Here is a 23,379-nt window from a genome sequence, read left to right as displayed (position 1 = left end):
TTTTTTTTTTTTTTTTTACCTCCTCACTCTCCATTTGTTGCTTTCTATTTCTCTCTCTCTCTCCCTCCTTCAGTTTTCCATCTCCCTCCTCCTCCTCTTCCTCCTCTTTCCCTGCTGCTTCTCATTTCTCCTCTCTCCCCTCTCTTGCTCCATCTTGGCCCCGTTCCCCCGTCCCCTCCAGGGGCCCCTCCTTGCAGGCGGGCCTCTGGGTGCTGCAGCAGCCTCCCGTTGGTGTCGGCGCCCTGCCCGACATGCCTTTCAGGGCCTGGGAGACTGCAGGCCAGACTTTCTGGCTCCACTGCCATTGTTTGCTTGGCTGCTTTGCGCCTCATCACCGGCGATGGATTAGCATAAGAATACCCAGAATACCCCGAGCCACGGTGAGCGGCACTGCGGGCCCTCTTCCTCCCTGCATCTTCTGCCTCCTGTTATTCCTCCTCCTAATCCTCCTCTTCTTCACCGTCATCCTTTATTTAATCCCCTTAATCTCTTCTTCTTCTTCGGTGGTGTGTTTGATTTTTAAACCATCTTAAAGCAACAAAAGAAAAGTCTTGAGTCGGTGGTCACAGCGGGAATCGAACCGACAACCCTGATAAAGTCTTGCTTTCACTATCACCGTGTATCACAACGTGTCAATTATATTCTTAATTAATTAATTAGTTGTTTATAAAATGTCAGAAAATGGTGAGAAATCTGTTTACTGTCATAAAGGATTAAAGAAACCAGAAAATATTCACATTTTAGATGCTGGAATCAGAGAATTTGGGCGTTTTTTTTTTTTCTTTTAAAAAAATGAATCAAAACAATCAATCGATTATCTAAACAGCTGACGATTCATTTTCTATCAATCGACTAATTGATCTACTTGCTTTATCTATTTGATTTTTAAAGACCTGAATAATGTAATAACTTTAGATTTACAAGGAAACTGTTGACAGTGTTTAAATGATCAGGCGATAACAGACGGAGCATTAATCAATGACAACTTTGATTGATTACTTGATTATTTCAGTCATTTATTACATCAAAACACTAAATCTTTACTTGTTTAAGCTTCTCAAATGTTATGTTATGTTTATTTACTGCACAGTGAAATCTTTTGAAGAAATAATCTATAGATGAATTGATCAGGAATATAATCCTAAGTTTACTGTGGTTTCATATATAAGAGCGACGGACGTCTGCAGTTGAACTGAAATGAAATAACATTTGTTTACACAGACAACAATCATCTGCAGTACTTCATACTGAAAACAGATCTAGATAATTGATTGATGATTGATTGATGATGACTGATTAAGAGGAGCAGGGCATGAGGAGCACCTTTATGTACGACTGAGAGGACTCAAGCAGACATCAGCTGTAATGATCAGTCGATAAATCGATTAGTTGACGACTATTTTCATAATCAATTCATTGTTTTGAGTCATTTTTTAAGAAAAAAAAGCTTCTTAAATGTGAATATTTTCTGGTTTCTTTCGTCTCTTTGACAGTAAAAAGGCAGAATTGTGACTCATAAAATTAACATTTGCTGGATTTTAAATATTATAAATCACCTTGTAGCTTTGGCTGTTAGTCTTATTGATCTCAGACGCTCACACACACACCATCAGCTTGTTTACGTGTGTGTGTGTGTGTGTGTGTGTGTGTGTGTGTGTGTGTGTGTGTGTGTGTGTGTGAGACAGACAGAGTGGGCAACAGTGAAGTCTAATGTCATTAGAGGCAAACAGCAGATCTGCTGAGCAGCTGCGGCTACAAACTGGAGGAAGAACATTTACTTCATCAGTTATATCAGGTTATAGATTACCCAGCATCCACTGGGGGGGGGACACAGGTTTAACATCCTACATGTAAACTAATCAAAAAAAAAGTGAGTTTATATCAAAATAAACTAATTACTATAAAGATGCTGACACACTGGGACCTTCGGCTGCAGACGGGCCGATATTAGGCCTGGTCATAAAGTAATAAAGTCATAAACTAGCGTGATGTGGCTCAGACCCTGAAGGTGTTTTTAATTACTCTTATCGCCATAGAAACAGGTCCATCCATCACCCGCACAATGTTGCCTTTGTCTAACAGCTGAGTCATAAAACAAAACACACTCAGACCATAAAAAACATTATGATCATAAATCACATTGATGAGTGCAGTGGACACGAGAGGACGAAGCCAATCCCGAGAAACCCTCCCCAGTTAAACCAGTTAGCTGCTGCTGGGAAACCTGGAATTCATCTGGTAAACAGAGCTAGCGGTCGACCGATTAATCAGGCGGATATCTGGCGTTTTGAGATAACCGTGAGGCTGATAACCTTGTGAGAGATGATGATCGTGGTTGTGAACTCTCATAGTGGATAAAGAGGTTTTCATTTGACTGCTGGAACCTGAGCTAAAGCCGAGCAGCGTATATAAACACACAGGCCACCGCCTCGGGTCTTACTGTACGATGAAGCATTCCTGTCTGCCAGGAGAGCCGGTTAGCCCGGTTAGCGGAGTCGGAGATGCTCTCGATGAAGATGAGGCTGCAGCAGTTTGTCATTTCTCTCTGGAGGCAGTCTAGTTTATTATCCATGAAGAGGACTTTGGTGAGGAAGATGATGGGAGAGCAGGTCGACTGGGGGGGGTTAGCCTTTAGCCTAGCTGGGATATGCCGGCTCGTTTGCTGCTTCGCTTCCGCTTCCTCGCTTACCGCTTTTGGCGTCCCCCCCGTTAGGCGATGCAGATTCTCCCAACGTGTCTCCATCCAGATGTGTTCGGTGTCCAGTAAGGAAACACTGATCAACATTTTTCACCATTTTCTGACATTTTATAGAACAAACAACTAATCAATTAATCGTGCAGCTCTAGTGCTAATAAACAATTAACTGATTATAAAATAATTGCAGATTGTCTTGAAGTTTCGCCGTTTTTCAGCTGATCATCAACCTCAATAACCCTCCTCCTCCTTCTCCTCCTCCTTCATCTCTACGACTCCTTTTCCCTTCCCCCTTCCTGCTCCAACTGTTGCAGGAATGTGGGAACCAGGTAATGGAAAAAAAAATACACCCCACCACTCCTCCTGCTCGACACTCCAGGAAATCACAGCTCTGATAGCGGCCTCGCTGGCGGACCGACTGTGAGAACAACAGCTACGATCTCCACACGTCTCCCCCGGAGAGAGACAGGAAGTTTACCGCCAGAGTCTGAGGTCATCAGCAGCAGCAGCAGCAGCATCCACAGACCATCAAACTGATGCTGAAGAGTCATGGTCTGCCTCGGCTGCTGCACTGGTCTGATCCCAGTATAAAAAGGGCTGGAAACTGGAGAGACTGGAGCTCAGACAACTTTCCCCAGTGAAAGAAATGTAAAAACATAAAGCTAAAATATAACTGTAATTGTAGCAGACAGAATATTGGCCCTGTGTGACTACGTGCGAGTGTGTACGTGAGTGTGAGCGTGTGCGTGCTGCGTATGTGTGTGGTCTGGTCAGACTGGACTCCGTGAAAAGAAAGGCCGGATGGTTTCATCCACCGTGTCGCCTTGGAAACTACAGCCAGGCCACAGGGCCAACACAACCATATAGGTGGTCCTGCGTGTGTGCGTGCTAGTGAGCGCATGTGTGAAGAAAAGACCGCAAGAAGAGAGAAGAAGAAAAAAAAATGACCTGAACAGAAATAGAAAATTATGAACCAAAAATAATAAGACAACAGGCAAAAAAAGACAGAAAGACGAGTGTAAAAGACAGAGAGATCAGTTTATTTCTACAGCGAATGATTCCCAAACTAACATGCTCAAAATGTCTGCTAAAAATAGTGGAGGAGCTGGAAAGGACAGAGGTGGAGTGACGAGTTCAGACAGGAAGAATGGCATCTGATGTGAGACCACAAGAACAGGGGTGTGTTTTACTTGACTTGTTCTCTGCACAGAATGATTCAAGTGCAGAGTTTTGTTTTGAAAGTTTCTCTTGAGTTGACCTTAAATCTCAGTTTAACACCTGGACGTTCCTACGAGGGAGGATTCATGACGTCACAATTAGTCTGGAGCCAATCGTGGTCCAGTATGTAACTTACACTGGTGTGATGTGGAAACTTGAAGCCTCCAGTACACAAACACTGAGAATGAACTTTACATCTGGTGTCCAGCAGGAAAACTCTAGAACGATAAATATTTTTCAATGAGGGTGAAGAAGTAGCTGCACATTTCCAGCTCTATATTTATATTCTGGGGCTCTACTGGAATATCTTTGCATGATTTCCAGTTAAAAACTCCTTATTTATCTTCTACTGGTCCTTTATGCAGCCCCTCAGTTCAGCCTCTGTCTGAAACAGGCCGTTTTAGCTCCTGTCTCTTTAAGGCCCCGCCTCCTGATGAGCCCACTCTGTTCTGATTGGTCAGTTTTCAGGAAGCGTCCTCCGGCTCCGGAGGCTACGTAAACAAACTATAGTAGCAGGATTTCACTTCTTTTTCTCCTTCTTTACTCCAAATGTCAACTTCTCAAATCCATCCGTACATGTTGGAGCTGAACAACACATGGAAACACCTTAGCAACCACCTTAGCAACCACCTTAGCAACCACCTTAGCAACCAAGGCTTCAGAACAGACGAGATCAGCTCATCAGCAAGGTAGAAAAAAACCATTGTAAACGAAGCGTTCAGAGCAGGTTGAAGCCCTGACCTTTGACTTGCAGGCAGCGTTTCTACATACGTTCACTTCAAGTTTTGGAACTTTGACCACGTTTAACATCCGACATCAGAACAGGAAATACATAAGAGAAACCACAAAAAGCTGAATATGTCCCCTTTAAGATTTTATTTGTATAAAAAAGAAAAAAAATATTCTAATTAGAGTATTTTCATGTCTTAAAACTTTAAAACATGAAAACACCTTTTACAGTTTCTCAGTTAATAGTTATGAACAAACTACAGTATCACAACATATAACAACATAACAACTTGAAACTGTCTCTACCGTGCGCCATGATGGAGGAGTTTATCTCACTCACCCTCATTTTCAGCCTGACATTATTTTTCTTCTTCTGCCAACTGTGAGATGTTTTCAGATTTAATAATGTTGTGTGTACAGTCAGTAAAGACTTCTGAAGTGAAGTCATGTGTGCTTAAAAACTCAGAGTGTGGCGGGTCGTGGTGTAAGCCGAGCCGGTCTGATCCGAGCCGGGCTGCTGTGTGAGAGTGAAGCGTGCAGAGCGGAGCTGCTGAGGGACATATGGGAGTGATTTGGAGCTGCAGACTGGCCGGCTCTGTTTGAAGGTCTGTCAGCGAGAGCTGAAACTCAGACACTTGAGTCACCTCGTTCTGAAACAAAGGCAGCGAGCCGTCGGGTTTCAACATACTACCACGTAGTTCCACATAACTCAACGGTGGTCAAACTGACTGGATCACAGCTGAACAACAGTTTCTGCACGTTTCACCGACTTCGGTTTTACTTTTTAAAAAGATTTTCAATGTCAGAGAACAAAAATCTGAGAATGAAAGCAGCTGTTGATCATCTGTGAGTCTACATGACCAAGAGCCAAAACAACAATGTTTAAAAAAAGTTTTTCCCAATATGAAACATTATATTTATCTGTTAGACCATGTACAGCAGGTTTCTAAACCTTATTATTAAGTTTTAGGTGTCATAAGTAGACCTGAAATGATTCATTTTCATGGTTTCAGAAATTTGTTGAGCAAATAAGCCAAAATGTTGCTGGTTTTAGCTTCTCAAATGTGATGATTTGATGCATTTCTCTGTCATAGAGAAGTGAATATATTTGGGTTTTGGACAAAACAAGACATCTGAAGACTTTACATTTGATTCTGTGATTAGTGTAGCATTAATGTTGCTAGGCTAGCGAGTGTCTTAAAGTCTGTTTATAGTGAGCGTGTGAGAGTCAGTCAGTACTTGAAGTGTTTGGTTAGTCCAGTTTAACCTGCAGCAGCTTCTGAAGGCTCGTGTAACGTGTTTTTCTGCCACAGAGAAAATAAATTCATAACGACTTCAAAGCGTCTTCCGACGTCTCTGCTGCAGAAACTGAATATGTCAAGCTGCCAAATACCACTGTGACACCTGATAAGCAGCTCAAAAAGACAAACAGGCAGTCACATAAACACTAACTGCCTGAGAAAATCATCTCTGACTGCTTCCAACAGCCTGGTAGGACTCTGTGTGAGGATCTAACTATACTGTGATGGAAGTTATATTCAAAAAGTAACGTTATTTTTCCAAAAACAGCTGTTGGAAAAGAGGCGTCGTCTTATAGTCAGGGTCACCTTATATTTGTAGTATTATTTATATTCGTACCTCAAGCCTAAGTACGTTACGCCATCCAGAGCTACTGAGACTGAAAAACAGTTTACAGAGAAGAAGATGAGCTAAAAGTCATGCTAACGTTAGCTCTCATAAAGCTACATCACAACTTCAAACTTAAAAATGAACCAGTTAGTTACTGGTTAACAGGTTAAAAGCGAAACTGATCCCTGTTTCAAACTCATAAATACATTTATTTCATAAAATTGAACAAATATGAGTCTTGATATCAACTGACCTTATATGGGACCACACCCCTGAGGTTGAGAAACTAACAACATTTCAGACATTTTAAGACTTTGCAGGACTGACAGATCATCTGGAACAAAGACAAACCTTCAGATATACACAGCCTCATTTTGACTGTGTGTACTTCTAAACCCAAAAGCCCAAAGATAGATTAGCTGATATTAACTTATCAGTATTGGCGTATGTGTCCACAGATATATGACAAGAAACTGAAGTATATAAACGGCAAAGATGCTCAAGATCTCAACATCATGGAGTCAGTCTGGGATTAACGTGAAGAGACAGAAGCAGCAGAAGAAGAACTGTGGAAACTTTCTGATTTACTTTCTGCTGTTTACTCAACTTCGTATCAAGTTAACTGATAAAAACTGTTCATGAAAGCTTCCTCACTTTACTGTAAATGCCTCTAACATCTGCACAGTACTGTAGATCTCTGCATTTGTTGGTCTTAACTGTTGTTGAGAAAATATCCACACACACACAAAAATATACGAGTTACCTGCAGGAAGTAGTTCAGTCTTTGTTTGCTGCGTCTTTGTAATGTTTTAATTGTTTCAATGCTTCTTAATAATCTTTTATGTCTTTACTTTGGTCCTGTTACTTTTCACTAATAAAAACAACAAAAGAACAAAGCTAAAATAAAATGTAACCTATGTTCACATTTAGGAGTTTAAAAAATCCTACAGTGATGTATTGGTTAATGTGTTTCTATATTATGTGTTGTGTAAAGAAAAGTAACATTGATCAATACATCGTTATAGGAACTCTTTAATATAAATATGATTTGTGTTGGTCAGGCCTCGACTCAGAGACAAACATCAAACATGAACAATTTTCAGCTCTACGACGTTCAGAAAACCAAAAAGAGACAAACAGACACAATCTTTCCTCACATCAAAGCATGACTTCACCTTTTACACAGATTCCAGATCTTTTTCCTCAAACACTCCTCCACCTGTAACACACACACACACACACACACACACACACACTCACACACACACTCACACACACACACACACACACACACACTCACACACACACACACACACACACACACACTTTCTCTCTCTTTGCATGGCATTACCTCACTCTCTCACACACACACACACACACCCAGCCTGCAGCCTTCAGGCTCAGTGTAATCAGCGCTCTTCCTGCTCTCCTGCTCCGCAGTTATTAATCAAACCAGATGACAGCTCAAATGACCCAATCACAGCCTGCAATTAAAAGCCAGGAAGCCTCCTGATTGGCCAGCTCTGCCTTCATCCCCGAGGTCAAGGGTTAATCTCCTCAAAGAGCAGGAGGGAGGTGTGTGTGTGTGTGTGTGTGTGTGTGTGGGGGGGGTGGGGGGGGGGGGGGGTGCAGGGTGAATTGGCTAATCAAGTTTTAAAAAGGAGTAATCAACAGAGCTTGTACACGAAAAAAAAATATGTTTATGTTTTCTCTCAGTGTGTGTGTGTGTGTGTGTGTGTGTGTGTGTGTGTGTGTGTGTGTGTGTGTGTGTAGTGTGTGTGTGTGTGTGTGTGTGTGTTGCAGACAGACGGTAACTCAAAAGGAGCAGAAAGCCAACCAGTAATGTTTTTCATGTGACCACAATAAACATCCTGCAGACGTTACACACTGGCTGCAGAGAACAGAGCTGGAACAGGACTGTGTGTGTGTGTGTGTGTGTGTGTGTGTGTGTGTGTGTGTGTGTGTGTGTGTGTGTGTGTGTGTGTGTGTGTGTGTGTGTGTGTCCATACCTGACTGGTGGCTCCATGTTAGAACAGTGTGCGTGTCGGTGCACGGCTCCATGGGAAATGTAGTCTTGAAGCATTGGAAGCCGGTCACGTCAGACCAACGTCACAAACACCGACCTGTCGCAGAGACAAACAAACAACATTATACTTCAATAATTAATTTCCAGGACTAAACTGGAACATTTCCATGATCACATCGTGTGTGAGGTTTCGACTCCGCTTGGAACAAAAACAGTTTCAAGTTCAGATGACAGATAAGTGAGAAGATCAGGTCCTGCAGTTATTTTAATATGAATGTAGATAAAAACTTATTTTCTATTATTTAAAATACCTCCAAAAGGCTTTTAAAAATGATGCTTTTTCAGTGTTTTGATGATGAAAAATGTTATTAAATCTTTGTTTATTTTGGTGAGTCATGCTATAGTGAAATGTTAGTACTACTGATCATTCAGACGAACCAAAGGAACCTCCTCAAAGACCCTCAGAAGATGCCTAGAACACTTGTCTCCTATTGATTTAGGACCAGTTCAGGACGAGGGGAGGACATTTCTCTTCATTTGTTAGAGGTAAAGTTAAGCTTTGTTGTCTGTGTCGAGAGAGAGCGAGAGAGAGAGAGAGACTGAATGAAGGGAGGGAGGGAGCGGCGGTAGTGAAAACAAAGCCAGTTATTTTCTGATTGTTTTATGGTGGTTATGTTAAAAAGCTCAAACATTTATCTACGTCCAACACACGCAGCAGTAAATACAAACAACATCAGGACAATCTGTGTGTGTTTTCCTCGTGTGTGTGAATGCTACGTTTCAAGCGCCTGCTGCTGTAATTTATTAACTCCTCATGGCTCTCATCTGCAGGATCTACCTGGTTCCTCAGATGCCGTGGAAACGCAAACAGGAAGCACAACAGAGACTTTAAGTTCCAGGTTCAGGTCCTGAGAACAGTTCCTCTGGTTCCTGGAACCCGGAGCGTTTGGTCAAAACAGAGCTAAAGATCCCCTAGAAACCACATCACATCCAACAGAACAAGCACCAGAACCTCCTCAAGGACCATGAACACCCTTATGGCTGCTGTGGGACTCCTCATGTTCCATCTCTGAAAACACCAGTTAAAGGCCGATTTCTCAAAACTCGTCATGAGTCTTCAAGTCTTGTTTTCACTGATCAACAGTCCAAAATCCAAAAGATATTCAGTTTACTGTCACGCATGACAAAGAAAAGCTTCAGATCACCACATTTAAGAAGCTGCAACCAGTGAATATTTGGTATTTTTACTCATCAAAATAGTTTTTGATTTATTTTCTGTGGATCAACTAATCGATTAATTGACTAATCGTTGCAGCTCCTTACATCCGTCTTTGACTCCTTTTGTCTTCTCAGTGATTAATGGATTAAAGCAGCAACAATCAGTCAATCTAATGAAAATTAATCTGCAACTATTCTGATAATTGATGAATCGTTTCAGTCATTTTTGTTTCAAGCTTCTCAAATGTGAGGATTTGCTGCTTTTCTCTCTATTTTGTTTCATTGCAAATTGATATTTTTTGTGTTTTGGACTGTCTGTCAGACATCTGAAGAACTGGACTTGGACTCTTGGATTCTATGATGACATTTCATAGACTAAACGATTCATTAAGAAAATAATGAGCTGATAAATTGATGATAAAAACAACTGTTAGTGTTTTACAACCACTGATGAAAACTCTTTCAAGCTTCACTAGACCCCTTAAAGCCTCCTCAAAGACCAGTAGAACCACCTTAAAGCCTCCTCAAAGACCAGTAGAACCACCTTAAAGCCTCCCAGAAACCTCCAGCAGGACTACTGGGCAACAATCTGCTGCATCATTAGATCAGTGTTAATGTTTGTGGCTTGTTGCCGTTTGTGAGGAGATAAGTGGAGCAGTGTGGCTGACAGACGGAGCCTCCTTCCTCCTCGTCCCCTCCGACACAGAAGCCTTTTTATTTGACGGCAGAGAGCTCCTCAAAGGAGGCGTTGTTTAGTGGAGGAGGCCGACATCAGGAGAGTGAGTTAATATTCACACCCGGAGAGGCAGAGATACTGCAGGCTGAACAGGATGTGGAGTCCATCTACGCCAGCTAGAGTTCACAATATCCATCTCTGACCTGCATCATGTCCACCTTTAGGTAGGAAAAGATTCGTCACGCCGCAGACGGCCTGTTAGCTCGTTTAGCCAATAAAACTCTTTAGGTTTAAGCTTTTGATGCTTTCTGACACTTATATGCAGAAAATTAATTGTTTTATGTCATTTTTTCAAGCAAAAATGTCAAATATTCATTGTTTCCAGCTTCTTAACTGTGAAGATTTGAACATCTTTGGGTTTTAAGCTGCTCGAAGCAACTTTCTCACATTTTATAAACCAAATGATTGATTGGTTGATCCAGAAAACAATCAGCAGATTAATTGATGATGAAAATGATTGTTTCTCATTTTATTATCCAAATAAAATCAGTATTTCCCAGTCCGACCTTTGACCTTGACACATAAAAAGTAACTGTTTTAATATATCTACAAACTGGATATCTTCAGCTTTTGGACTGTTGGCTGGACAACAGTAAATTATGGGATGGAGTGAAAGGAATATATAAAGATCTAGTGAGAAGCTGTTGAGACGTCCCACTCTGTACTGACATGGTGGGTTAAAAAAATAAAAGAGCTGCTCTCTGGAGGTCAAAGGTCAGAGTCAGCAGGGAGGGAGTCTGAACTAGAGCTGCGACGATTAGTCGATTAATCAATTAGCTGCGAATTATAAATTAAAACAGCAACTGTTTTGATAACTGATTAATGGTTTTGAGTCCATTTTTAAAGAAAAAGACAGTAAACTGAACTTTTATAGACCAAACAACTAACTTATTAACCGATAAAATAACGTATTAATCGATAGTGAAAGTAATGGCTCGTGTAGCGTGAACTCGCCTCCTCCAGCTTCACACTACACCGCCCTGCTGCCGCCAAAACTAACACACTCAGCTGGAAAGTGTAGTCAAGACAGTGTGGAAAACTGTGTTGATGGGTTGACCAGCAGCTTTTCAGTGTGTGTGTGTGTGTGTGTGTGTGTGTGTGTGTGTGTGTGTGTGTGTGTGTGTGTGTGTGTGTGTGTGTTTTCAGCTCCACCCCAGGGGAGGAAGAAAAAAACGACAGCGGTGGGGATTCAGGATTCAGCCGCTGAGTTATTATAGAACAGACGAGGAGAAAATAGATGTCCGAAGACGGGGGCTGAGAGCGGTCACGAGGTTGGCGAAAAAACAGCTGCTGCCTCTCCGTCCAACACACACACACACACACACACACACACACACATACACACACACACACTTTGCTATCCTTGTTAGGACATTGCATTGACTTCCATTCACTGTGGACAGCTCTTAACTAATCCATGTCTAACCTTCACCTTTACTTAACCTCCATTCACACCTCAGAAATGACGTTTTGCCTCATTAGGACCGGGCTCTGGTCCCTATGAGGACTACTGGTCCCAACAAGGTTAGTGTTTATACTGGAAAAAGTCCCGATGAGGTAACAAAAACGTGCGCTCTTACACATACACAAATACACACACACACACACGTCGTTTATGGCTGGAGACGTGCAGCCAACAAAAAGACAAGCGATGGAGGGAAAAACCAGATCCTGCTCTCTCTCCTGAACACACGAGGATGAAGTGAAGTGAAACTCAGCTCCGCTCTGCATCCGACTCGTTTCACGTCGAGCGATGATGATTTCATCAAACAGCTGAGAGGAAAACTGCCTGAACTGCCTGAGAAGGAGGAAAAGTTTTTTGGTTGGAAATATAAATTATGCAAATGATATGCAAAGAGGAAAGAGCGGTTAAGAAAAACACAAATCATGCTGTCGCTTTTAATTCGCTCACAAATTTTCACAACATCTGTCCGACGACTCTGTTCCTGCTGAGTCTCAGAGAGCTGCAGCTGATGATTATTTCTGAATCTAACCGTTGCAGCTCTGCTTGATGTATTGAAATAACGATCAATAACGTGCAGAAGGTGGAAGTTTCCTGTTGTATTTGGGATCTACAGATGATAACTGTGAGTGTTTAGAAAGCTCTGGTAAGAAAAACAGAACATGTTGGTCAGACTGGTTTATTAAGATGCAGAAACGCTGCTTTGACATTTTCACAGGATGCATTTACAGGTTTTTGGGAGAAATGTGAGGAGTATTTAAAAATAATGGATCTGAGAACATGTGAGTCACTTCTGAGCTGATGCACTGTTCACCATTTAAAATAAAACATAATATTTCACTTAATAACCATAATTACATGTTTTCGCACTTTGGAGGAAAACGCCACAAAAACATAAATCATGGATTTCTGTGGAATTACAGCCAACAGATTCAGCTTCTCATGGAGGAAACTTGTGTCCAAAATGCAAATATGGTTTGTTTACAGTGTCGTAACATTAACTCTCCTGAAGAAAAACCACTTAAATAAACATTTTTATTGCATTCAGTGTTTCTAATGTTTGATACTAAATTGACAAACACGCAGGCGGAGCGAGACGGAGAGTCCTGCAGCGTTTCTGCTCTCTGAAACCAGAGTGTGGGAGAGCGGCGGCGGCGGCGACGGGGGCGGCGGCGGCGGCGGCGGCGGTGGGGGCGGGGGGAAACAGGAAGCAGAAGAAGCGTCATCGCTGCAGTCCGTTTTTCCGTCCCTGCTGCTCACTTCCTTTTCTCTAAAACCTACACGTTTCCTGCACGCTTTGATCTCATATACAGATTCAAAGATTACGATCAGGTGGCTCTAAAAACAGGACTAGACGAGACCACTCTAATAAGTCCACATTTATTAGGGCTGGAATGACGTAATCGATTACATAAATACGTTGATTTATCAGTGAAATATCTGATTATCAAAAGGTTTGAGAATTCTTTAAACAGAGAGCTGATAAACTGGAGCTCTGCACGCTGAAATTAAACCACCACAGCAGCACAACAGCTACACACGAGCATCTCAGAGGACATCCTGCAGCTCTGCAACCTCACCACGACGAGGACGAGGATGACGATGAGGACGACAAAAACGAGGACGACGACGACGATGACTTGTTGGCATTAACATGCGTCCTGAGTGACCACATGTGATCGGATCTCACTTCCTCGTTCTATATGCAAATAAACACGGACATCATTTCCGTTTTCAAAGACCAAATGTGTTCGTTATTAACCGGACCGTTATGCAGCGATCTCTCCGCAGGACGCATTTACACACAAGACACAGCAGCATAACTTCACTCATTATTTAAATCTCCGACAGCGTCGGTCATCATCTAATGTTTTAATTAATGTTCTTTTACACGTCCAAAGCAGCGTCCTGATGAATCCTGAGCTCATTATATCGAGCAGCAAAACTAAAAACCGTCGTTATCAACTATCAGCAACGTTTAGCTTCTGAAATATTTTTTTAGACAGACAAGCAAAAACTGAACGGTCGATTTGAAGAGGGAAACTGGTTAGAGGGAACGAGAAAAACAGCAAAAAACAGGACGTGGGTTACGTTTTTAATTCAAAAATTATTTGTTTATCTTATTATCAAACAAGTTGAGCAGCTTTGGACGGAGGGTCGTGTGTCTAGTAGGCGTCCTTCAATGTGGCCCAGGATGCATTGCGTTTACACTACTGAAAGAATGTGGCCACATGCGGTCCAGACCACCTCCGAATCCGTCCTCAAAGCGTCTTGGGTGCGTTTACGCCTGTATTTAGAGCTGCTGTCCACTTGATGAAGACTCTGTAGAGAAGATGCTAACGGCTAACAGCACATTTACAAGTCGTTTATGCACATAGAGATAAAACTACGCTGTAAGTTGGTGCAAGCAGCACATTATAACCAGCAGCAGCTGATGAAGGTGCAGCGTGTAGACTTTAGGAGAACAGACGTGGCAGAAATGGAAAATAATATCCATAAGAATGTTTTCATGAGCTTAGAAGGAGCCTTTTATATCTACAGAGGGAGCAGGTCTTCCTCCACAGAGCCGCCATGTTTCTACAGTAGGGCCTTTCATGTTTATCGTTTAGTTTCGTGGCCACCGCAGGTCCTCCTACACGCTCGCGGCGGGGGCGGGGGCGGGGGCAGGGCGGGGCAACTTCAACCCTGGATGCCACAAAATGTTCCACACTGGTCCTTTAAAATGTACATTCCTGTGTTTTGAGTGACATGTCAGATGAAGGTGTGAAACCACAGACTGACAGGAAAGCTGTGAAACCAGTCCTCAGTCACGAAAGAAAGACAGAAAGGAAAAGGCAGGCAGGGAGAAGGTATGCAGGCCATGACGGTACATAAACACACAAATACAAGCTGAGACTTATAGCAGCACAAACACTGGCTGCTGCTCAGCTGACGCTTATCAGCAGCGGAAAGAAAAAAGCTTCACAGACTAATGAACGACTCGTCTCTGTATCACTGCGGGCTCGTCTGTCTGCTGGTCCCAGTCCGACACAAACCACCTGTCCTCATTCCCAACCGGGGGGACGGGGGGGGGGTACCTGGGAAAACTGGTTCAGTAGCTCAACTAATGCTACAACATAGAAATTATGATCTGATTAAAAGAAAAACATATATATATATATATATATATATATATGTGTGTGTGTGTGTGTGTGTGTGTGTGTGTGTGTGTGTGTATGTGTATATATATATATTATATATATATATATATACATATCAGCTGTGATTGAGATGCAGACGTTAGTTTAAATAATGGATAAATGACAGTTTGCTCTATTATTTGCATTATCGATTAATCTGTGGATTATTTTCTCCATTAATCAATTAGTTTGGTCCATTAAAAGTCAAAAATGGGTAAAAAAAAATGTTGATCAGTGTCAACAACTCAAAGATCTTCAGTTTACTGTCATAGAGACTAAAGAAACCAGAAAATATTTACATTTAACAAGCTGGAATCAGAGAATTTTGACATTAAAAAAAACAATTAATCAACCTTTAAAATAGTTGGCATCTTAATTGATTTAATTGGCTAATCCTTGCAGCTCTAATTGGAAGTCTGGGATTTAAGTGTCAAATGTAAACACAGTTTCCGATCACTTCGTCTGCCTTATAAAGACACCAGTAACTGGTCACTGGAGGAAACATCTGGAGATTGTCTGAATCCAGTCACTCAACTTGTTGTCTGTTGCGACTGCCCACCTAGATTTTCCCCATAAACAGCCTCAGCAGGGCAAACAGAGCCTGTATTCAGTGTGTGTGTGTGTGTGTGTGTGTGTGTGTGTGGCGGTTCGATTGCACAGCGGGCTGGACGCTGGGGCAGGAAGTGGAAACGAAGCGTTCAGATTCTGATCGCAGCAGTTAAACCCAGCGGCTTTCACAAAACCAACAGAGGAAGACGAGAGCAGAGGGACAAGTGTGGAGGCTGGGAGGAGAGACTAATGCCATCAAAGTCAACCAGCAGCCAAAGCTAATTGAAATTAAAGACCAGAAACGAGGAGGGAGGAGGGAGGAGGAGGAGGGACGGAGGGGGGGGTAGGGAGGGGGCGGTGCCTTCACAGGAGCCCGGGCACAGTGGGAAAACCGAGCCTGGTCCTCTGCCTGATGAGGTTTGTGTGCTGGACTGATGTTTCCTCATGGCTGCAGCCTGCAGAGCAGCCAGGAATATTCTGTAAAAACCACCTACCGCTGCACACAGAAACCCGTCCTCCTGCTTCTTTAGCACAAAACTACACCGACTCCAAATGACTGTTGTTAACCGACACTAACAGGAGGTCTGAAAACGTTTAGATTCATACAAACAGTTCAGAAACTTTATCTTCTTATAAACTGTTGTTCTAGTTTAAAGGGTCAATTTCACCAGAAACTAAACAACAAGACATTTAGAATCAGACTTGAATATTTTCACTGGTCATTCATGAACAAAATGTCAACAATTTTTAATGTTCAATAACTTTTTGTAACTACCAGAAGGACAGGAAGTCAAACCAACTGAACTATAAAAGGAAATGTAAACTAAGTGAAAGCATTTAACACTAATATGTTAAAACCTGCTTTAAGCTGATCTGAATCTCTCAGCTGAGCTTGTATAAGCAGCAGATTACTGACTGAACAGTTTAACAGGTTTAACAGCGCTCATTTATAATGATCAAGCATTTAACCTCAAAACACACAAGCTAAGAACATTCAGGCTAACTGACAGCTGCCCTCCAACAACTTCACATCACATTTACAGTGAATCAAACCTTCATGCTGCACTTTCAAATGATCTGCATCATAGTCAACGTGCAACCAAAACATCAGACACAATAAACTTTGATAAAAACCTGCGATCGCATCAAATTTCTCTTAGAAAACTGGTGAGCTAAATGCTAGCGTCAGCATGCTAACGTTCTGTGATTAGCAGTAAACACAGAGTACAGCTGAGGCCGATCAGTCAGCAACACAAACATAACAGTTGATTCATCTTTGAAGTCATTTTTTAAAGTAAAACTAACAAACATTTCCCAGTTCCAGCTCAGTGTTTGTGAGGATTTGTTTCTATTTTTGGTGTGGTTGCATATAAATTCAATATGTTTGGATTGTTGGACAGTTTGAACAAAAACAGGCAATTTGATGACATCAACTTTAGCTTTTTTTCACTGTTTCTGGCATTTTATAGACCGAACAACAGCTCTGAACCAAAGTATTGGACAAAATTAAATCTTGACCAGATGATGGTGCTCGAGGAAAAGGTCAAAGTTCATGTTATGCTAATCCAGCTGATAGTTCACTCAAGGCTACAAATATGAAGCTCATGGTGGCAGCAGGATTCATCCTCTGGAGAACGTGAAGGATTTTATAACAATCCATGTGATAGCGGTTGAAATATTTCAGTCTGGACCGAAGCCGGCGGGCCGACCTTTCTGTCCCCTCGAGCTAAAAACAACACGTGACTGTCCTGTCATGTCTAAAAACTACTTTACACCCTCTAACGCCGCCGTTCAGACGGTTTCATCCGGGCGGAGAGCAGACAGCTCTGTTAGTGGCGAGCAGGGAGGTCAGGGAGGAGGAGGAGGAGTCAGGGGGGGTCAGAGGTCAGGATGGAGGTCAGGGGGCCACAGTCACTTCAGAGGGATCAGTGCAGCTATCAGGCCGGAGGATTATTGTCCGTCAAAGACGTCTAAACACATGAAGATGTTTTCTACAAGCCAGATTTCCTTTATGGGATTTATGACATTTGCAGCTGATATCAGTCATTTAAACATAAGAACATGTTGTTGAATTGAATAAACAGACAATCGACTTGTTTAAAAAAAGTCCATTTAAAAGTGTAACCCTGGGATTCCACCGGGCGCGTGTGCGCGGCGTTCCCGCTCCGACGCGGTTTTGCTCCGTCCTCTGCACGGCGCCCTATTCCAGCGGGAGCGTGTCAGAAGCGGAGCGTCTTCACTGCGGGGAAGCCATCCGCCGTTTAAAGTCAGTTGCACTCCTACTACAGTAATTACAGCAGCCTAGTCAAAGCTGATAAAGTGCCTTAAGGCTACCGTAATTACTGCAGTAGCAGGGCAACTAAACTGCCCAGTTTTGTTAATTTGCCCAGTTTTCGTTGATTTGGTCATTTTCCTTGATCTTCATGCTTCTACTATGGTTAATTAGGCTACGTAGTTAAATTGTTTCTTTATTCGTCTGTTTTAATTGTGTTTATTGTTGATATACGACCAGGAGTCTGCACGGGGTGTTTTATTTTGAAAATTGACCGGATGCTCAATGCTGTTTCTGTGTCTGACTTCCTGCGCAGCTCCATCTGCTCTGTGCTGCTTGACGCGGCCTCCGTAAAGAATAGACGAGGCGTCTATCTTTAGCGCAGCGCAGCGGAGCGGAGAGCCGCTTCTGAAACGCACCGCGGCGCCCGATGGAATCAGATACATTGACTCGAGCGGCCGCGATCAGCTCCTGCACCCGCGTCGGAGTCCGGTGGAGTTTAGGGGTAAGAGGTCCGTTCTAGTCTTCTCTGCTAACAATGAGGTTTGAGGAGTTAAAGCTCAGACTGATCCGTCACATCTGAAGCAAAAAGTCAACGTTGAAAAAGTCAGAAAAGGAAAATTTTTGTTGAGCGGCTGCAGCAGCGAGAAACATTTTATTGGTTTGATGGGAGGTTTTGTGTTTGTTGGGGCACAAAGGGGGAGAAAAGGTCTGCACACTGTTAAAGCTCCAGATAAATACTTTAATTCTCTTGATCTACATGATCAAGGAAACGTTTTTGATCTACATGAGCTTCATCAGGCCTGAGGACAGAAAAGAGAACAAAAAGGGGAATTAAACTAATTTATTTGGAGCCTAATAGTGTGCAGACGTTTCTCCTTTGGGTCCTGCAGTGGAATATTTTTTTGTCTTGCACCTGAATATTTGTGCAAACACTTATTGTTTCATCCATGACTTTATCTAAGTGTATATTTCTATCTATACATCTGTATAATATAATGAATCTGCCCTGTGAGTCCTGCTGCTCTGACAAACATGTTCAGTTTGTGTCAAATATGATAATAAACTGAATCTCTGGTCTGTAAAACGACTGAAAACAGTGAAACATGACAAACGATTATTCGAGGAAATAATGATTAGTTGCACCCCTGTATCCATGGTTACGGCCTGGCGGTCTGGTTGCTAAACTATTAGCATAACAAACTGCTCCGCTGTGCTACTAGAGGTCAGAAACTCTGCAGGTTGGTGATCATTTCCTAAAGCCAGACGTGATGTCATCAAGCTAACGTTTAGCATCACATTAGACACAGAAAAGCTCAAAATCTTCATTGAGAAGCTGGAATTAAGGTTTAACAACTGACTGAGTGAATAATTATTAAAATAATCAACCGACAGACTCCAGGTTGCATCTTTAAGAGACAGGATTCAGCAACAGATCAGGATTCTTGGATGTTTTTTTAGCAGATTTAATGTGCAAAATGCTGTAAAAACAGAGAAGAAGATGACGTCGTGTAATAAGAAGGAACAGAGTAAATAAATCTCACTGCTGGTTATTTACTACTGAACTACTACGACTCATTGTTCTGCTGTGTGATGCGGTTTCGTTTGTGAAGGAAAAGAGAGAAGCCTTGTTGTGAGTTTGCTATAAAAGATCTGATTCCAGTCCTGCGGTTTGTTGAACCTTTCAGGTTTTTAAACTTCTTTTTTTTTTGGTGGGGTGGGGGGGGCAGATAGTGTGTTTCACTGCCCCTTTGGCCTGAAATAAAGCCAGACTCACTTCCTCCATTAGAATCAGGGAACGCCGTGGAGCCAAGCAGGAACGCTCTGCTGCCACTGTGGGGAGGCGATCTGAATTATTCACTGGGATGGGCTGGGTGTATTTAAAGCAGAGATCAATACCATTACAAAAGGACAACTGGAGTCGCTGGAGAGGAGCAACATGGAGGCGACTTCGACCTTCAGCTCAAGTCAGAGGAGAGAAAAACTAAACTGTCTTCATAGTTGTAAGATTAATATTCTGCTCTAATAATAATCTCATTAAAGTAGGAAGCAGTGACAGTAAAACAGCTGATCTGTTCTCACCTTAAAGCTATAATATGTAATTATTCCACATTAATACGACAGACACAGTGATAACCTGATCACCACTGTTAGAGCTGCTGGTACATAAACTAAAGGAAATATTGATGTTTTTTCATTATTGTGTGTAATTGTTTTTAGCAGGACAGTATATATATATATATATATATATATATATATATATATATATATATATATATATTATATAGATTATAGAGATGTTCTGCAGATGAAACGATGAGTCAGTTTTTATGGTAAAACGTGGAGGATTTTGCTGCTTTTCTGTTTCATGATGTTATAAATTTGAAGTGTTTAGTTTAGTGATGTTCAGGGACGTGTTTTTATTATTTTCTGACATTTTATAGAACAAAAAAAGTAGATTTATAGATATTCCGGCACTTTGAAACTTATATATATAAATAAATATAAATATATTACAAGTAGAGTTCTTGAGGAGTTGACCAGTTAATCTCACGAGGGGCACAAAAATATCATTTTTTCCAGAGCCAACGCCAAGAACAGAGCATTAAAAATAGCCAAAATAAAATCTCCTAAATAAACAAAACACAAACCCAGTTAACACCTATTAACTACTCCTGCTGCTGGAGCCAGTAGAGTCAAACTGGTTCCCACTGCTTCCACCTCTTCGCTTCCACTTCCAGCGACACATTTAACTGGTTTCTGAGTCCGGGTTTGGTCGTCTCAAGAAACCCAAAAAAAAAAGTCTCCCTGAAGCTGTTTCACCTTTGCCACACATCCAGGAGAATGAAAACACACAGCGCAGGATATAAAATATCTCTGCAGGGATGGAGGAGGAGGAGGAGGAGGAGGAGGGGGGGGGGGGGGTGAAGGAGGGGAGGTGAAGGAGGTGAAGAATCGTCCCTCTGTGTGCTCAGCTCCCCATTTACTGCCTTTATTTATCTGCTGTGCTGCAGCAGAGAGGCTGGACGCATGGAGGAGGAGGAGGAGGAGGAGGAGGAGAGGGGAGGAGGAGAGGGAGGAGGAGGAGGAGGAGAGGGGAGGTTTGCATGTTTTCCTCCCCGGCTCAGCCACTCTGTCTCCAGGCCGCCGGGGGAGGAGGAGGAGGAGGGAGGGAGGGAGGCGAGGCAGACAGAGGAGAGCGCTGGAGATGTGAAACCTGATCTCCTTCCTCCTCCCCTCCCTCCCTCCTCCTCCCCTCCATCCCTCCTCCACCTCCACCACCAATGCCACCTCGCCAGAGAGCCTCCGAGACTCCCTGAGTAATCTGATCCTCAGCCTCCGAGACTGGAGACACTCCAGGAGAGAGAGAGGGAGAGAGAGAGGTGGAGGAGGGAAGAAAAGAAGAAATGGAGGAGGAGGAGGAGGAGGAGGAGGAGGAGGAGGAGGAGGGCAGAGAAAAGGAAGAGAGGGATAGAAATAGAGCAGAGAAACGAGAGAGAGAGATCCCCAAGCTCAGCCTCCCGAGAAACACTCCCAGGGGAGAGAAAACTGAGAGCCGAGGAGAGGAACGGAGAGAAAGGAAGAAAAGAAACGGAGAAGGAAAAAGAGATCTTGGAGGTCAAGACTGCAGAAGGAAAAAAAAGAAGATCAGTAAATACCTTCATCAACCTTAAAAAAAAAAAAAAAAGAACATTTTCTAAATTGAATCTTTTTTCTAAATCACAGCTTTTGTAAGTTATTTCTGATACTGGTTCTAATAAAAGAGCCAAAACAAAGTGAACTAAAATTAAAAGACAAAAAGACAAAAAGGAGAGAGAATGTGAATAAAAGGGAGAAACAGATGTTAGAAAATGAAGAGAAAAAAAAAAACAACAAAACAAAAAAGAGGTCGACAGCAGACGGAGCCTGCAGGTGAAATACACGCTGCTCCTTCTGACTGATTCATTCTGTACTTCTTCTGTCATGATCACGTTTGATATTTTGCTTTCAGCCGCAGTAACAGATCAGTAGAGACAATAAAGGTTGTTTCACTGGAATAAAGGAGTAAAACAAGAGTCTGATAGAAACTGTTTAGGCTCAGGGACTGAACTCGTTACTTCAAACGTCGGTACCTTTCCAGACTGCGAGCGAAGCCTCGACTTAACGTTTAAAAACACACATTTACCGACACTGACAGGAGCAGCAACCCACAGATACACAGAAACACCACGGATCCATCTGACCAGCCGGGACGGCGGCTAGCAGCTAGTTAGCATGGCTAGCATCATTAGCATATAGACTGTATTAAAGTAGAGCGTAGCTGCGGTGTCTCTGGTTTAACAGCAGCGTGCTGGGCAGGTGACAGGCATGTTTATGATGTTTGCGTGCTCTGAAAGACGTCACACAGCTGATGGACCGTTAGCCTAGCATGCTAATCCTTTGGTCTATCTGTAATAACAACACAGGTGTTAACTATGTGTTATCAGGCTATCACCCAGCTGGTGTGCCCAATCAGTGAGGTAGACGGCGAGGGATTGACCTCGAACCCGAGTACGTTACGCCATCGAGAGCTAAAAGTCAAGCTAACCAGAGCAGACAAGCTAGCTCTGACCACCGACTGCTGGACGACTCTCACAGACAAACACCACATCACAACTTTAATTTAAAAAATGTACCAGTTAGTTACCAGTTAACGGATGTGTTGCCACATTATCAGCCCACAATAAAGTGACTTTACAACCAGAGGATCCACGTCCAGTATGATTCCAGTATGATTCCAGTATGATTCCAGTGTGATTCCAGTGTGATTCCAGTATGATTCCAGTATGATGATATGTAAAGCTGCAGAAGACATGAATCATAAGCAGCTGCTTCTCTTTGTCATGTGTGACTCTGACTTTAGGAAACTGATTTTATTTAAAGACCAAATGATTAAAAAATGCACATCACGAGCTCCTGAAGGCGAGGGTCAGGAGGGGGGGTCGGGGAGGGTCGGGGGGGTCAGGAGGGGGGGTCGGGGAGGGTCGGGGGGGTCAGGGGGGGGTCGGGAGGGTCGGGAGGGTCGGGAGGGTCGGGGGGGGTTTAGGTGTTTAACTGGCTGATATTTAGATTTTCCAAAAAAAACAAAAAAAAACAGCTGGAACGCCACACTCCACCAGCATTAACTGGTCTTTTCCTGGAGAGTGGTGTGGTCCCAGTACAGAGGACTGGTGTCATTTTATAAGAATAGATCCGAAGAGACGGAGCGACACCGCAGACTCATCACTGAGAGGGAGGACAGATAACACGCCGTCCCTCCAACACAGACTTACAATATCAATATGTCACTGATCAATATCCTGTATCAGTTTATAGGCTGGATGAATGCTGCAGTTTTATGTTTCTAAGTGATAATATTCAGCATTCATATGACTCACAGCACCGAGAACAACATGAAACGTGTGTCTGGTCACAGTAGACTGACTGATTAGTCGATTAACAGAAAATTGATCAGCAACTATTTTGATAATCGGTTCACTGTCGAGTCAGTTTTTAACAGAAAAACATCAAAATTCTCTGGTTTTAGCTTCTCAGATGTGTTTCTTTAGTCTTCTGTAACAGAATAAAACAAGACGTGTGAAGACGTCGTCTCTCGGGCTTCAGGAACTTTTTTATCAATATTTTCCTGATAATCTGTAGAGCACACA

The 23,379-nt window shown here is 42.6% G+C and overlaps 1 protein-coding gene across 2 annotated transcripts in view; it reads right to left on the bottom strand.

Moving 5' to 3' along the window:
• LOC137197485 (bone morphogenetic protein receptor type-1A-like) overlaps positions 1 to 23,379 on the bottom strand; it is a 61,202-nt gene that overhangs the window by 33,119 nt on the left and 4,704 nt on the right. For both annotated transcript variants that reach the window (XM_067610947.1, XM_067610946.1), the window contains exon 2: positions 8,281 to 8,394. The gene's annotated coding sequence lies outside the window, so the exon portion shown is untranslated. The remainder of the gene's footprint in view (positions 1 to 8,280; positions 8,395 to 23,379) is intronic.

Source organism: Thunnus thynnus, chromosome 14 (genome assembly GCF_963924715.1).
Source record: "Thunnus thynnus chromosome 14, fThuThy2.1, whole genome shotgun sequence".
Classification (NCBI taxonomy): Eukaryota; Metazoa; Chordata; class Actinopteri; order Scombriformes; family Scombridae; genus Thunnus; species Thunnus thynnus.
The sequence above is the reverse complement of the archived record's forward strand: the minus strand, read 5'-3'. Positions and strand labels throughout refer to the sequence as shown.